General features: G+C 45.9%; 1 protein-coding gene across 1 annotated transcript in view; it reads left to right on the top strand.

The window, feature by feature from the left end:
• LOC126285291 (protein qui-1) overlaps positions 1–15,298 on the top strand; it is a 1,482,105-nt gene that overhangs the window by 204,011 nt on the left and 1,262,796 nt on the right. The window lies entirely within an intron of this gene.

Below are 15,298 nucleotides of genomic sequence, written 5' to 3'. Positions count from 1 at the left end.
ATCTTCGGGATTTCGCGTTCTTCTGAACTTCGCATGCTTTTTCCGTTGCCTCTGCAACAGCGTTCGGACCTTTTTTGTGTACCACGGGGGACCCGTTCCATCTCTTACCAATTTATGAGGTATGAATATCTCAATTGCTGTTGCTACTATATCTTTGAATTTGAGCCACATCTCGTCTACATTCGCATAGTCAGTTCGGAAGGAATGGAAATTGTCTTTTAGGAAGGCTTCTAGTGACACTTAATCCGCTTTTTCAAATAAAATTATTTTGCGTTTGTTTCTGATGGATTTGGAAGAAATGGTATTGAGTCTAGCTACAATGACCTTGTGATCACTAATCCCTGTATCTGTCATGATGCTCTCTATGAGCTCTGGATTGTTTGTGGCTAAGAGGTCAAGTGTGTTTTCGCAACCATTTACAATTCGCGTGGGTTCGTGGACTAACTGCTCGAAATAATTTTCGGAGAAAGCATTTAGGACAATCTCGGAAGACGTTTTCTGCCTACCACCGGTTTTGCACATGTATTTTTGCCAACATACTGAGGGTAGGTTGAAGTCCTCACTAACTATAACCGTATGAGTGGGATATTTATTTGTTACGAGGCTCAAACTTTCTCTGAACTGTTCCGCAACTGTATCGTCGGAGTCTGGGGGTCGGTAGAAGGAGCCAATTATTAACATATTAATGTGATTAACATCGCAAGAGCACTGGTTAATGTAACTAAAAAAGAAAAAAAAAGGTTCAAATCGCTCTGAGCTCTATGAGGCTTAACATCTGAAGTCATCAGTCTCCTAGACTTAGAACTACTTAAACCTAGCTAACCTAAGGACATCACACACACATCCATGCCTGAGGCAGGATTCGAACTTGGGACCGTAGCAGGCGTATGGTTTCTGACTGAAGCGCCTAGAATCTCTCGGCCACAGCGGCCGGCAATGTAAGTACAAGTTACGCTATTGCAAATGTGAAATGCTGATACATTCATAACGGTGTAATTGCCAGAATGTTGAATTCAAGCGTGCGTACACGTGCCGGACGCTAATTTGAAGGGTGGTCTTGCATGCCTGTTTCAATTTGTCGGTCGTACTTGTACGCCAAATACTGGTTGTGGATAATACAGGATTTGTCATCGGATGATACCCCATGTATGGCCTATTGGAAACAGCTCTGGTGATCGACTATCCAAGGCAACATGCGGAGGCACGTTCTATTTCAACAGCAGTATGTGCGCGAGTATTATCATGTTGAAAAACACCCCTGTTCATGAATGACAGCAAACCAGGTTGAATCACCAGAGTGACTAACAAGTTTAATGTCAGGGTGCTTGGCATAACCACGAGAGTGTTCCTGCTATCGTACGAAAGTACGTGCCAGATCCTAATACCAGGTGTAGATCCGGTGTGTGTAGCACGCGGCAGGTTGGCTGGAGGCTCAGACTGACCTCCTCCTAACCAATATACCACCATCACTGGCATCGGGACAGCATCATCTTTCTTGAGGGAACACAACAGACCTCCACCCTCCCCCAAGTCAGCTATTCTTCGACAGCACCGACGTCGCACATGGCGATGGGTGGGGCTCAAGTGGAATGCACACTACAGGGCGTTCAAGTAACACATTCGTAACTGTCCTCTGTGTCAAAGTGATGACAATTGCTGCTCAAATTCCTGCTGCAGATACAGCGCGATGCGACAGAGCCATGCGTACAACACAATTGTCTTCACACCCGCTAGTGTCAAATGGCCATCGGGAGCCCCGCCTTCTTGCGGTCATGAATTCAAATGACTACTGCTGCCATCAGTCATAATATACAGTGGAGACATTCCTGTCAAGTCTTTCTGCAGTGCTGCAGGAGGAACATCCACCCAATTACATGACTTCGGTTAAACTCAGTGAGGTGTTGGTAATGGGGCTTTTGTCATCTTAAAGCAGCCTTGCCCAACATTAACTCACCACTTCCGGTCTCAAAGGTTACTAAATCTCACGACTGTTAACAGCGAGGCAAACTTGATTTCCATCCTCATACTGGTGACTCTATCGCCACTCTCTTGCAGCTGGTGCGAAATCTTAGTAGACATCATCTTTCAAGATGTACACATTCCTACCAACTTTCGTTTATGTTGGACCACTCCTTGGTGTTGCGATGTTTTAACGTCAGTGTATATAACTGTACGACTTACAGTTTAGGATGTACGACGTCAAATACTAAAATGCGCGTCATTCTTGACGCTTTCATTATTTTCTTATTTACTACTAACCCTGTTCGCAGCAAGTTATGCAGACTGTATTCACAAACACCGCCGCTGAATGTACATGTAAAATTGTGTCATTGTACGACACTTAGTTCAGGAGACACGAAGTCATAAACATTGAAATGTGTGAAAACTAAATTGCAGGGTAACAATTTCTAGAGATATGCCTGCATGAGAAATATACGTGATGTCTCCGTGTCCGGACAGATCTGTGAATAAATACTCCCTCTAAGCTCCGGTACCTCTAAGACCCAGTAGCACGTCCTCTTGCTTTGATTCATATCTGTATTCTTCGTGGCATACTATACACAAGTTCATCAAGGCATTGTTGGTCCAGATTGTTCCACGCCTCAACGGTGATTCGGCGTCGATCCCTCAGAGTGGTTGGTATTTCACGTCGTTCATAAACAGCTGTTTTCAGTCCCACCCAGGCATATTCGATGGGGTTCAATGTTGGAGAACATGCTGACCACTCTAGTCGAGCGATGCCATTATCCTGAAGGAAGTCATTCACAAGATGTGCCCGATGGAGGCGGGAATTGTCGTCCATCAAGACGAATGCGTCGCAAATATGCTGTGATATCGTTGCACCATTGGTCGGCGGATGCCATTCATGTACCGTACAGGCGCTACGGCGCCACCAGCGCCGTACGTCGGCCCCACATAATGCCATCCGATAACGTCAGAGAACCTCCTCGTTGCTGCACTCGCTGAACAGTGTGTCTAAGGCATTCAGCCTGACCGAGTTGCCTACAAACAAGTCTCCGACGATTTTGCGGTTGAAGGCATATGTAACACTCATCGGTGAAGAGAACCTGAGCGGTCCATTTGTCATCTTGTTGTGACCATCTGTACCGCGCTGCATGGTGTCGTGGTTGCAAAGATGGATCTCGCTATGGACGTCGGAACTGAGGTTGCGTAATATGCAGCCTACTGTGCGCAGGCTGGACAGTTCCTCTCTCTCTCTGTATTTCCTCTGTGGTGTCACCGCCAGACACCACACTTGCTAGGTGGTAGCATTTAAATCGGCCCTGGTCCGTTGGTATACGTCGGACCCGCGTGTCGCCACTATCAGTGATTGCAGACCGAGCGCCGCCACACGGCAGGTCTAGTCTAGAGAGACTCCCTAGCACTCGCACCAGTTGAACAGCCTACTTTGCTAGCGATCGTTCACTGATTACATACACCCTCATTTGCAGAGACGACAGTTTAGGATGGCCTTTAGCTACGTCATTTGCTACGACCTAGCAGGGCACCATATTCTTCAAGAATGTATTGGGAACAGATAATGTTGTGAATCATGTACCGTCAAGAGCCACGTTCATGGATTAAAGTTAAGTATCAAACTAATTACGGCTGCTTTCTGAATTCTCATTCCTTGTCATGTTCCAGACCTCACGTCAGTATAGTCCTTCCTTTTCACACCAGCCTGCGTGAGCTAAAACGCGTGCATTTCGGCCTCCATTCGTAACACGGTGTTGGCTCTTCTGCCAACACAACATCCTCCATGTCCGAACAACAACATTTCTTTGGTTCACTCCGAGACGCCAGATCACTTCTCTTGTTGAGAGCCCTTCCTGGCACTAAATAACAATGCGGACGCGATTGATCGGCGGTATTGCGCGTCTAGGCATGGTTTAACTACAGACAACACGAGCCGTGTACCTCCTTCCTGGTGGAATGACTAGAACTGATCGGCTGTCGGACCGCCTCCGTCTAAAAAGCGCTGCACATGCATGGTTGTTTACATCTTTGGGCGAGTTCAGTGACATCTCTGGTCAAAGTGACTTTGTTTGTGATACAATATCGACAGTCAACGTGGTCTTCAGAAGTTCTGGGAACTGGGTTGATGCAAAACTTTTCTTCATGTGTATATATTATTTACTATCAGGAAAGATATATTTTGGGACTAAGAACTAGAAACTTCTTGTTGGGTTGGGGGGTGATTATATTCATAGAGAATAGGTAGAGAAAATGACGGGCAAACAGGGAGAGAGAAGCAGGAGGTGGTCACAGATATGGCGGAGGATGAGGAAATCGACAAAGAAAGATAAGAGGAGAATATGGACTGAGAGTAGGGGTAGGAGATTATGTACATTGGGCAGGGCATGGAGTGGAGAGGGCAGGAGGAGATGGACAGAGCGTTGGGGAAGTGGAAATGGAGAGAGAAAAGAAAGAGGAGATGGGGAAGGAAGGAAGGAAGGAAGGAGAAGGTGGAATGACAGAGAGAGAGAGAGGGAGGAGGGGAAGAAGGAGATGGACTGATAAAGGGGGAAGAGGAAATGGAGAGTGGAGGAGGAGATGGGCAGAGTGATGAGAAACTAGAATTGGAGACAGAAAGAGAAGAGGAGATCGACAGTGGAGTAAGAGATGGACTCGGAGAGAGGGGAGGTGTAGGTGTAAAGAGGGGGAATGAAGAGATGGAATGGTGAAGGGGCGAGGAGATGGACAAACAGTTGGGGTTGGGGAATTGGAGACAGAGAGAGGAGATGGACAAGGCAGGAAGAAATGGAATGAGAGAGAAGGGTAGTAGTGTATAGACAGAGAAAAGGGGAGGAGGAGGACGACAGACAGAGCGGGACAAAGAGTGTGGGAGGAAACAGATAGAGTGAGGTGGGGCTGATAGACAGAGAGAGAGGGTAGTAAGAGGCGGACACGAGAGGTGCAGGTGGAAATGAACTGAGAGTGGGGATGGAGGAGGTGGACAGAGAAATGGGGGAGAAGGAGATGCGCTAATAGAAATGGAGTAAATATATAGCCAGGCAACGCTAAATAAACATATGGCTTAGTACCTCGAGACAATTACCATTTGCATGAGACACATCTACATCATTTGATTATGGTGATGGGGCTCAGAAAATAGTGTCATGTATGCATAAATCTGAAACGACTGAAGAAATTTTTGCCAAACTATGTACGCACATACTTGCAATATGAATAAGGTAACTGCGAGGCTACGATATCCATACTCCTTCCATGCGAGGCATTTCTGAATGCTATGGGCAGGCTGGTTCTGGATACAGAGTTGCGTGGATGAGAAGATGAGTGGTAGTTTCTTCAGTATACGGTGAGTGGCGAATCAAGAATGCTTACTCAAATGGAACGGTCGGTAGTAGTTGGTGTCATCCATGCAGAACTTCTATGGTAGCAGATCGGGCGCTAGTCGAGGTTAACGGGCAGGGGTAGGCTGAGGCAGTGTCGGTTGGTGGCGGGTAGCGACTTTGCCGGCCGGAGCCGCCTTCCCAGCTGGTTGCGTAAGACCCAGCCAGCTGGCAGTGGAGGACCTCTGGCGCTGTGAGGACCCCACATCGAACTCAGTATCCTCAAAGATTGCCTGAAGTGTCAGGACATGGAACACAGTGGGTCGCCACGCTTCAGCGGGACACAGTTCGGCGGCCGCAGTCATCAGTGGTAGGTCAAGGGCTTCACCTCACTGATTACGTGGGTGAATGAAGCTGGAGTGCCTTCGTTTCACATAACTTTGAAGATTGCGCCGGATGAATGCACGACGCCAAAGGAAAGGCGCTACTGCCTGAGCTGGGAGCATTCGTATATCCCCCAGTGTGTTATGACACCTTGCAGTAGACTATGGAAAGGTATATGATTCACTGTGTGGGAAAAATTGCTGTTGTGTGTCTTAAGCACACGTAGGACTGGACTGGAAAGAGGAACGTGTGATGATAAAATAATAGTTAGACCGAAATGAATAATTTTTAGGGGCGCTAGGGTTGTCGGAAATGGTCTCAGAGAAATTTAACTACTGATGGGGTGGGATAAGGATGGGTTGGGATGTATAATGTACATTAGGAATCATATGAGAAACAAACTGTGTGAAACAAATATTGTGGGGTTAGGACATCCCACAGCGGCTGCTCCGACTTAGACACTTGTCGTAGTGCGGTAGAAACTTTCCGATATCCTCGTCATAAATGATAGCTACCTGTGACTTCCACCAACTCTCTACGTCGGTCTGCATCTCGTTGTATCTACCAAAATGCTATACTAATAGCTAGCGGTTTATATGAGCAAATACACTCCTGGAAATTGAAATAAGAACACCGTGAATTCATTGTCCCAGGAAGAGGAAACATTATTGACACATTCCTGGGGTCAGATACATCACATGATCACACTGACAGAACCACAGGCACATAGACACAGGCAACAGAGCATGCACAATGTCGGCACTAGTACAGTGTATATCCACCTTCCGCAGCAATGCAGGCTGCTATTCTCCCATGGAGACGATCGTAGAGATGCTGGATGTAGTCCTGTGGAACGGCTTGCCATGCCATTTCCACCTGGCGCCTCAGTTGGACCAGCGTTCGTGCTGGACGCGCAGACCGCGTGAGACGACGCTTCATCCAGTCCCAAACATGCTCAATGGGGGACAGATCCGGAGACCTTGCTGGCCAGGGTAGTTGACTTACACCTTCTATAGCACGTTGGGTGGCAAGGGATACATGCGGACGTGCATTGTCCTGTTGGAACAGCAAGTTCCCTTGCCGGTCTAGGAATGGTAGAACGATGGGTTCGATGACGGTTTGGATGTACCGTGCACTATTCAGTGTCCCCTCGACGATCACCAGAGGTGTACGGCCAGTGTAGGAGATCGCTCCCCACACCATGATGCCGGGTGTTGGCCCTGTGTGCCTCGGTCGTATGCTGTCCTGATTGTGGCGCTCACCTGCACGGCGTCAAACCCGCATACGACCATCATTGGCACCAAGGCAGAAGCGACTCTCATCGCTCAAGACGGCACGTCTCCATTCGTCCCTCCATTCACGACTGTCGCGACACCACTGGAGGCGGGCTGCACGATGTTGGGGCGAGAGCGGAAGACGGCCTAACGGTGTGCGGGACCGTAGCCCAGCTTCATGGAGACGGTTGCGAATGGTCCTCGCCGATACCCCAGGAGCAACAGTGTCCCTAATTTGCTGGGAAGTGGCGGTGCGGTCCCCTACGGCACTGCGTAGGATCCTACGGTCTTGGCGTGCATCCGTGCGTCGCTGCGGTCCGGTCCCAGATCGACGGGCACGTGCACCTTCCGCCGACCACTGGCGACAACAGCGATGTACTGTGGAGACATCACGCCCCACGTGTTGAGCAATTCGGCGGTACGTCCACCCGGCCTCCCGCATGCCCACTATACGCCCTCGCTCAAAGTCCATCAACATACGGTTCACGTCCACGCTGTCGCGTGTTAAAGACTGCGATGGAGCTCCGTATGCCACGGCAAACTGGCTGACACTGACGGCGGCGGTGCACAAATGCTGCGCAGCTAGCGCCATTCGACGGTCAACACCGCGGTTCCTGGTGTATTCGCTGTGCCGTGCGTGTGATCATTGCTTGTACAGCCCTCTCGCAGTGTCCGGAGCTAGTATGGTGGGTCTGACACACCGGTGTCAATGTGTTCTTTTTTCCATTTCCAGGAGTGTAGATGAAAATAAGAGGGAGACAAGCACTTTCCATCGCAATGCTGCAGGGGCGTGTTCGAAGCATATTTATGTGCTCGCTACGTGACACGATAGACAGGCGTACTAGAGACGTTGCTCAACACATCTGCGCAAAGGTTCACCGGATTCTAACTGTGGTTTTAATTTTGCGACCGATCGGATGTTGAAGAAAACAAAGTGTATTTACTAAAGTAGGGTTTATTTTTACACTGCAAGTAGATTTATTTTCTTTTCATATCTAACAACGAGAATCCTTCAGAAACTACTGTCTCCAGTTTATTTTCATGGAAACTACTACAGATACAGAAACTGCAGCAAGACAGTAAAATAGTGAAAGATTTCGTGCATAATCTCTCATTTTCACTGGTAACCTCACAGTCTTTCCTTTTTCACTTGCGCCAGTGATGACGATGTGGCGCTCGTAAAAACCTCAAACAGCCGAGACTGTCAAGTGTTGTACACCTGCTCTGAGACTATCTCAATCCGGAAATTTTTGGCGATCTAGTACATATTTCACTGGCCCAAACGGATGTATGGATGAAGATGCTACATCAGGACTATGATATTCTAAACAATATCAAAAACATTCAAAAAAATCTGTTTTTCAAATGAAGCTGATCAAATGGCAGATGTTTAAAAATCTCCTCCATTTAATCTCATGATGAAGTACCTCTGTGCTGGTTAGGGGATTAGGCGCATGTGCCATTTAATTCAGGTGAACGGCGAAGAAGGAACCTCGTGTACCGTCACCACTTTTTGGTTGGAATTATTTAGAATATCGTGATCAGATAATGCTTGATTCGCAGAAGCCGAGCAGTTTTTCGGTGGCGGTGTGACACAGATGGTCGGTGTTTGATATACTTTATTTTAGACATTCCATAATGTAGTAGCTACCATGCGTGCATTTGACCACGTAACTTTTTGGTATAAGATTCCCATCTGGTGGTCTTTTCACATACGGTGCTTACGTAATGTGGTACACATGGTTTCAATAATAAAGATGCCCGTATCTATTCTATAGACAATAGTCATATTCATGTAAGTGGTTACTAGCCCAAGAACGGTCCATTGGAGCCTCAGGAGACAAGATGAAGTTGAGCTGGTCTGTCTCGACCATTTGGGGTAATTTATAGTGGCAATCCAGAGAAGGCTTCATCCTTGTCAATTTATGGTATGCTCATGGGCATATTAGAAGCTATCTGTTTTTCTTTTTTACTCTTCCTTGTGAAGAACATGCCGTTTTCCCATATCAAGTATACATAAAAAAAATTCCAAGGTGTCTTCTCGGATCAAACATGTTTCATCACGTCATATCTATTTAACAATAGCCCGTAATATAAGAGGTGATAATTCTCTTTTGTAGCCCGTAGTGAAATTGACCTCTATCGGTCGATAGAGTATAAGGGCAATGAAAGGGCGTTGCACTTCCGTTCACGCAGTTGCCATATATTTTACACGTAAAACACAATTTGACCTATACTGGTCGATTGCTATTACATGACGATGAAGTGGCGTTGTTCGTTCACTCACGCATTATTTTTAATAATAAGATAAAAATTACTCTTGATAATACTCTTCATTCAGTGGGTGTGAGCAATAAGTAGTATATTTACTTCAAGTGATAAAAACACCTACTCGACTATCTGTGTATAGGTTAACAGAGATTATTGCATTTTGGCTTTTACATATTACAGTTTCGCTGTTTTATGTCGTATTTAATTAATGACGATGGTTACGTTATGCATCAATCGTTGTGAAAGGGCCGATACATTCTAACAATGTTAAGTCGGGGTAGTGTGTTCGCACTCATATAAATCCATGCTTTGTTTATCACATTGTAATCGAAACCTGGTGCTGAGGCTTTATGTTTGAGAGTTTCAACCATTCTATACGTTATGTGTTTTAAGATATAATTGCGTTGGTCTTTTCTCTTTGACAGTCACGGTCTCAGTTCGACATGCGAAATGTTCCCCGCTGTGTTGATACGCAGCGCGTCATCTAGGTCTACTTAAGTTTGACGTGAGCTCCCGTGGCCCACCGCACGGCGTCCATGGAGACGAGACGCTCGACGGAGCTGAAGTGTTGGTGGTGACTCAGTACCCATGTACCGCATTTTTAAAATGTGACTACGCCTATTCGGGCTGTTTTAGTTTTATTTCTAGACGATGCCGTCGTACACGTATTACAGAATCAGGTTTATCTTCTGAAGAAGGCTCAATGACTTGGGCCGAAACCTAGGTGAAGGTTGGTTTCATTACCGCAGTCGAGTCTGATAGTTTCTTATATATTCGATTATCACGATTGCTGACTGGTCTGCAATGTTGAAAGTGCTAAAATAGCTTTAAATGTGCTTGTATTGACCGACCGAGTGCAACAGGCGTGGACCTCCATCCCACAAACTGACACCCGGCTCCCGTACAGCACAATGCATGCTCATTTGCGTACTTGCATTCAACATTCTTGCGGTCACACCGTTATTTATGCACAAGTATTTCGCACTTGCAATGGCTTATCTTGGTCTTAAATTAACCTGTGATCTTGTAACATTAATCGCTTAAATATGTTACCAAGATCAAATATTCGCGAAATTTCATTACGGTACATTAATTATTTGTCGGTGTTGCCATTCTTTCGGCCAGTGCCAAGATGAGAAACATAAAAGCAGATATCCTTAGCAATTACATACAGCCGCTCATTCGTAGAAAGATCGATACTTAAAGACTGAAAAACTGCTCAGGCCACACCAATACCCAAAAAGGAAAGCAGGAGTACTCCGTTAAAGTACAGGCTCATATCACTAACGTCGATATGCAGTAGGGTTTTGGAACATGCACTGTAGTCGAACATTATGAAGTACCTTGAAAACAACGATTTATTGACACATAGTCAGCACGGATTCACAAAATATCGTTCTTGTGAAACACAACTAGCTCTTAATACGTACGAAGTAATGGATGCTATTGACAGGGGATGCCAAATTGATTCCATGTTTTTAGATTTTCAGGAGGCTTCGACAGCGTTCCTCACAAGCGTCTTCTAACCAAACTGCGTGCCTATGGAATATCGCGTCAGTTATGCGACTGGATTCGTGACTTCTTGTCAGAAAGATCACAGTTTATAGTAATAGACGGAAAGTCATCGAGTAAAATAGGACTGATATCCAGTGTCGCGAAGGAAGTATTATAGGCCCTCTGTTGTTCCTGATTCATATTAACGACATATGAGACAATCTGAGTAGCCCTCTTAGATTGTATTCAGGTGATCCACCGTCTTGTAAAGTCATCAGATGACCAAAACGAATTGCAAAATGATTTAGATAAGATATTTTACGGTGCGAAAAGTGGCAGTTGGCCCTGATTAGAGAGAAATGTGAAATTATTCACATGGGTACTAAAATGAATAGTCTAAATTTCGATTACGTGAGAGATCACACAAATCAGAAGGCTGTAAGTTCAGCTAAATACTTAGTGATTACAATTAGAAATAACCTAAACTGGTACCATCACATAGACGATGTTGTGGGCAGAGCACACCAAAGACTGCGATTCATTGGCAGAACACTTAGAAGGTGCAACACGTCTACTAAAGAAACTGCTTACACCAGGCTTGTCCGCCCTATTCTGGAGTATTGCTGGTCGGTGTAGGATCCGCATCAGGTGGGACTGACGGATGACATTGAATAAGTTCAAAGGAGAACAGCTCGTTCAGTATTATTGCAGAATAGGGGAGATACAGTCACAGACATAATACTGGCACTGGAGTGGCAATCATTAAAACAAAGACGTTTTTCGTTGCGACGGGACCTTCTGATGAATTTTCAATCACCAGTTTTCGACTCTGATTGTGAAATCATTCCATTGGCACCCACCTACATAGGGAGAAATGATCATCACGATAAACTAAGAGAAATCAAGGCTGGCACAGAAAAATTTAAGTGCTCTTTTTCTCCACGTGGCGTTCGTTAATGACAACTTGAAGGTGGTTCGTTGAACTCTCTGCCAGACAGAGATGCAGATGTTGATGAAGAGTTAGTTCCATAATTACAATTGTAGCAGTGAGATAAGTAACTAACCGAAAAGGGGGCAGCAATAGGCTATTGTTGGGTGTAAAATTTAAACTGTCAATCTGGCTATACTCATGGAAATGTCTGTGCATGAATCACGTAGTGGACATTTAAGAAGTTATGTGCTCAATAATTCTTGTCAAGTTAACAAGAACGGCACTACCGGAGTAGCTGGTTCAGGAATGCTGCAACGCAGCTGCTCGTGGTTCGTAACTGTCTAGCTTTCTCGCAGCGACGGCGGCGTCCGCTGACCCACACAGCAAATTATTCGCAGGTTTACCTTTCACTGGCCACCACCACGGAGACGCTCGCCAGTTCCAACCTCCACGGCCGGTGGTGAATTGTATTAGCAGGCAACGGCGGCTGAGGGCGCGCGACCGCCGCTCCGCCCCGCTGCATATTCATGAGGCCCGCCCGTTAAGACCGGCGCCCCTTCAGCTGACGTGACTCCAGGGACGTCGTATTCCCTGGTGCGGTCGCGACGCGCCGGCTTATCTAATAACCGACATCTCAACCAGTTCCTTTTCTTTTGGGGGGAGACACTAGTAATTTTGGCCTTTCTTTTCTACCTGAGACCGAGTATTTTGCTCACAGTTAACCTGTTTGGAGCAGTTAGTTGACTTTTTTATTTTTCCTCATTTTTATGATTCTGTATCTCAGGTGGTAGAAACGAAACCCCGATAGCATCACTTTGTTGGCCGTCCGCCCGTCTCTCCTTTTGCGCGACAGTTAAGACCGATTCTTCTTAGAAACGGCTAGAAGCATCAAGATCAAAGTTGTATCATCATCATTTAAGACTGATTATGCTTTTCAGCGTTCAGTCATCAAATTTGTATCACATACTAAATATAAGGTCTCATGACGTCGTAAAATATTTAAGGCTGTAAGTCAGTGCAATCGAAGGATACGGCCATTTATTGCTCATATTCTGACACTCGCAAACTCTCTCATCGAACCTATACGGTTTGTATGTTAACCGGGGTCCTAGAAACGTCGGAGAGGCTCCGTCCCCGCCACAATGGTCCGCAACCCCACGACGACTACCGCAGTCCACTTCACCCCTCCGCCGCCCCACACCGAACCCAGGGTTATTGTGAGGTTCGCCCCCCGGTGGACCCCCCAGGGAACGTCTCACACTACACGAGTGTAACCACTATGTTTTCGTGGTAGAGTAATGGTGGTGTACGCGTACGTGGAGAACTTATATGCGCAGCAATCGCCGACATAGTGTAACTGAGGCGGAATAAGGGGAACCAGTCCGCATTCGCCGAGGCAGATGGAAAACCGCCTAAAAGCCATCCATAGACTGGCCGGTTCGCCGGACCTCGACACAAATCCACCGGGCGGATTCGTGCCGGGGACCAGGCACTCCTTCCCGCCCGGAAAGCCGTGCGTTAGCCCGCACGGCCAACCGGGCGTGCGTAACCTATACTGTACTTCATGTCGACAGAGCATGACGAAATTGGCAAGCGGCAGGTTTTTACAGGATAAGTGGATAAAAAGTGTGGTAGTTATTAATATGTAATCATATCACATGAAAAAAATATGATTTTGGCCTCTCTTTTCCATTTCTCCATTCGCACATATGGTAACCATTTTTTTCTCAAGAACCAGTAGATTTGTCAAGCTGAAATTTGTATCACACGGTCTCTGGGCGGTGAGCTGAGTTTAAGCTTCTAAGAGAATGCTGTCAAAACATACGACTGTTTACGTCACATATTTCGATGCAATCAAACTCATTCATCAAACATCCCGTTGCCCTAGAGTCATGAAATTTGGCAATCAACAAGTCTTCACACTACAATTAAAGGGAAAAATATCCGGAAATTAGCAAATCGTAATTGTATAACATAAAGTATATATTTTTTCCATTAAGAACTTGCGTTGGATTCGTAATCCGTCAAAAATGTGAGAAAATACTGTAGGTATTTTGACCTGGTTCTCAGAAATAGGCAAAGTAATTCAGCAGATTTGTCTACACAATTTACAAGTTATTCGTGCCAAGTGGCTGATATACGACGAAATGACATCCTATGCAGAGCTGAAAAGCATGCCTTCACCATAGGTGGCGATAGGCGTAAGGTCGCCCGGTTACTGAGTTCACAGTTTATGCCTGTGCCAAGTTCATCACCTGTAATGTTTCAACCCAAAGAAAACGAGACTGCACTTCCACTGCTCCGGATGAGCTTCATATTTCCCTTAAAATATCCTATGAATCGTTCCACAGAGCATGTGTGTAACATAAATAGCCCTATAGGCGACTGCACTACTTCCTTCTCTTGCAAGTTCGGTCAAATCTCAGCAGTAATCGCAACAAGAACGAGAGCGACGAATTCAGTAAATCTGCAATTCACAGTTAATATAATTCCGAAATTAATATATCAAACAAATGTTTCTAATAGCAAATGCGAAATTACACACAAAATTTTCAAACTGAAACATCCTCTCAAGTCTTGGAATTCCCACGACAGCTATCGTGCCAGTATAGATAAGAGGCAAAAATCGTCCACATTTTCGATTATTTGGGAGGATGAACCATCTGAATACATAATTTAACTCGTCCGAAACCATCGGTATGCAAATGCTACTCACACTAACCCGAAATTTTTTAAATTTTAGATAAGAAAAATAAAGACACGTTCACACGATTTGTCGACCCACAAAAAGCGTTCTATAATGTAAGTTGGTGAAACAAGTTTGCCATTCTGAGAAAAATTGGGATTATGTATAGCGAAAGACGGATAATACACAATATTTACAAAGGCCAAGACAGAACAGTAAGAGAGGAAGACGGAGAAGGAAGTGCTCGACTTGAAAGTGGCGCACGGCAGCGGCGCGGCGTTTCGCCTCTGCTGATCAGTCTGGTCTCAGTAGCAGCAGACACCGGCCTTAATCTGTGGGATATGTTTCAGGGCGTACACGTCTGAAGCATTGTGTGGTAGCGAAACACGGACCGTGAGACAACCGGAGGAGAAGAGAAACGAAGTGTTCGGGTATGGTTCTCTGGAAGATGCTGAAATGTAGATGGACTGATGAAGGGTGAGGAGGTTCGCCGTAGGACCACAGACGAGAGAAACATGAGCAAAGGTTTGCCAAGAACGAGGAGGAGGATGACGAGGTTTGCACAAGGGGACTATTCGTGGTGCCGTCTCTGGTTTGTGGCAGAAGTTAATTCTATACAACTGTCGCTCCTCCCGTTTAATGTCCCAGTCGCAAAACGTCCGTCGGAAGAATGATCGCTGTTAAACCTCTGTATCTCTGTATCGCTCTAACGTTACTCTTTCAGCCCTTTCTCGATGTAGGCATAGGGAGAAGCACCCTGTTGACTGACACTTACAGGGAGGTACGGTTTCGAATCTTTAACAGTATTCCAAAACGAGATGCAAAACGCCTCGGTTGTACAGTCTGCGAGTTGACATCTCCCTGACGCCTTCACTCTTAGTGAAGCAGTTTGTAGGGAAAGTGCTATTGAACTTCGGATTCCCTCTTCAACCTCTGTCTGGCACTGACGTCAGACCCACTAGCA

This window comes from Schistocerca gregaria, chromosome 8 (assembly GCF_023897955.1).
Source record: "Schistocerca gregaria isolate iqSchGreg1 chromosome 8, iqSchGreg1.2, whole genome shotgun sequence".
Taxonomy (NCBI): Eukaryota; Metazoa; Arthropoda; class Insecta; order Orthoptera; family Acrididae; genus Schistocerca; species Schistocerca gregaria.
The sequence above is the reverse complement of the archived record's forward strand: the minus strand, read 5'-3'. Positions and strand labels throughout refer to the sequence as shown.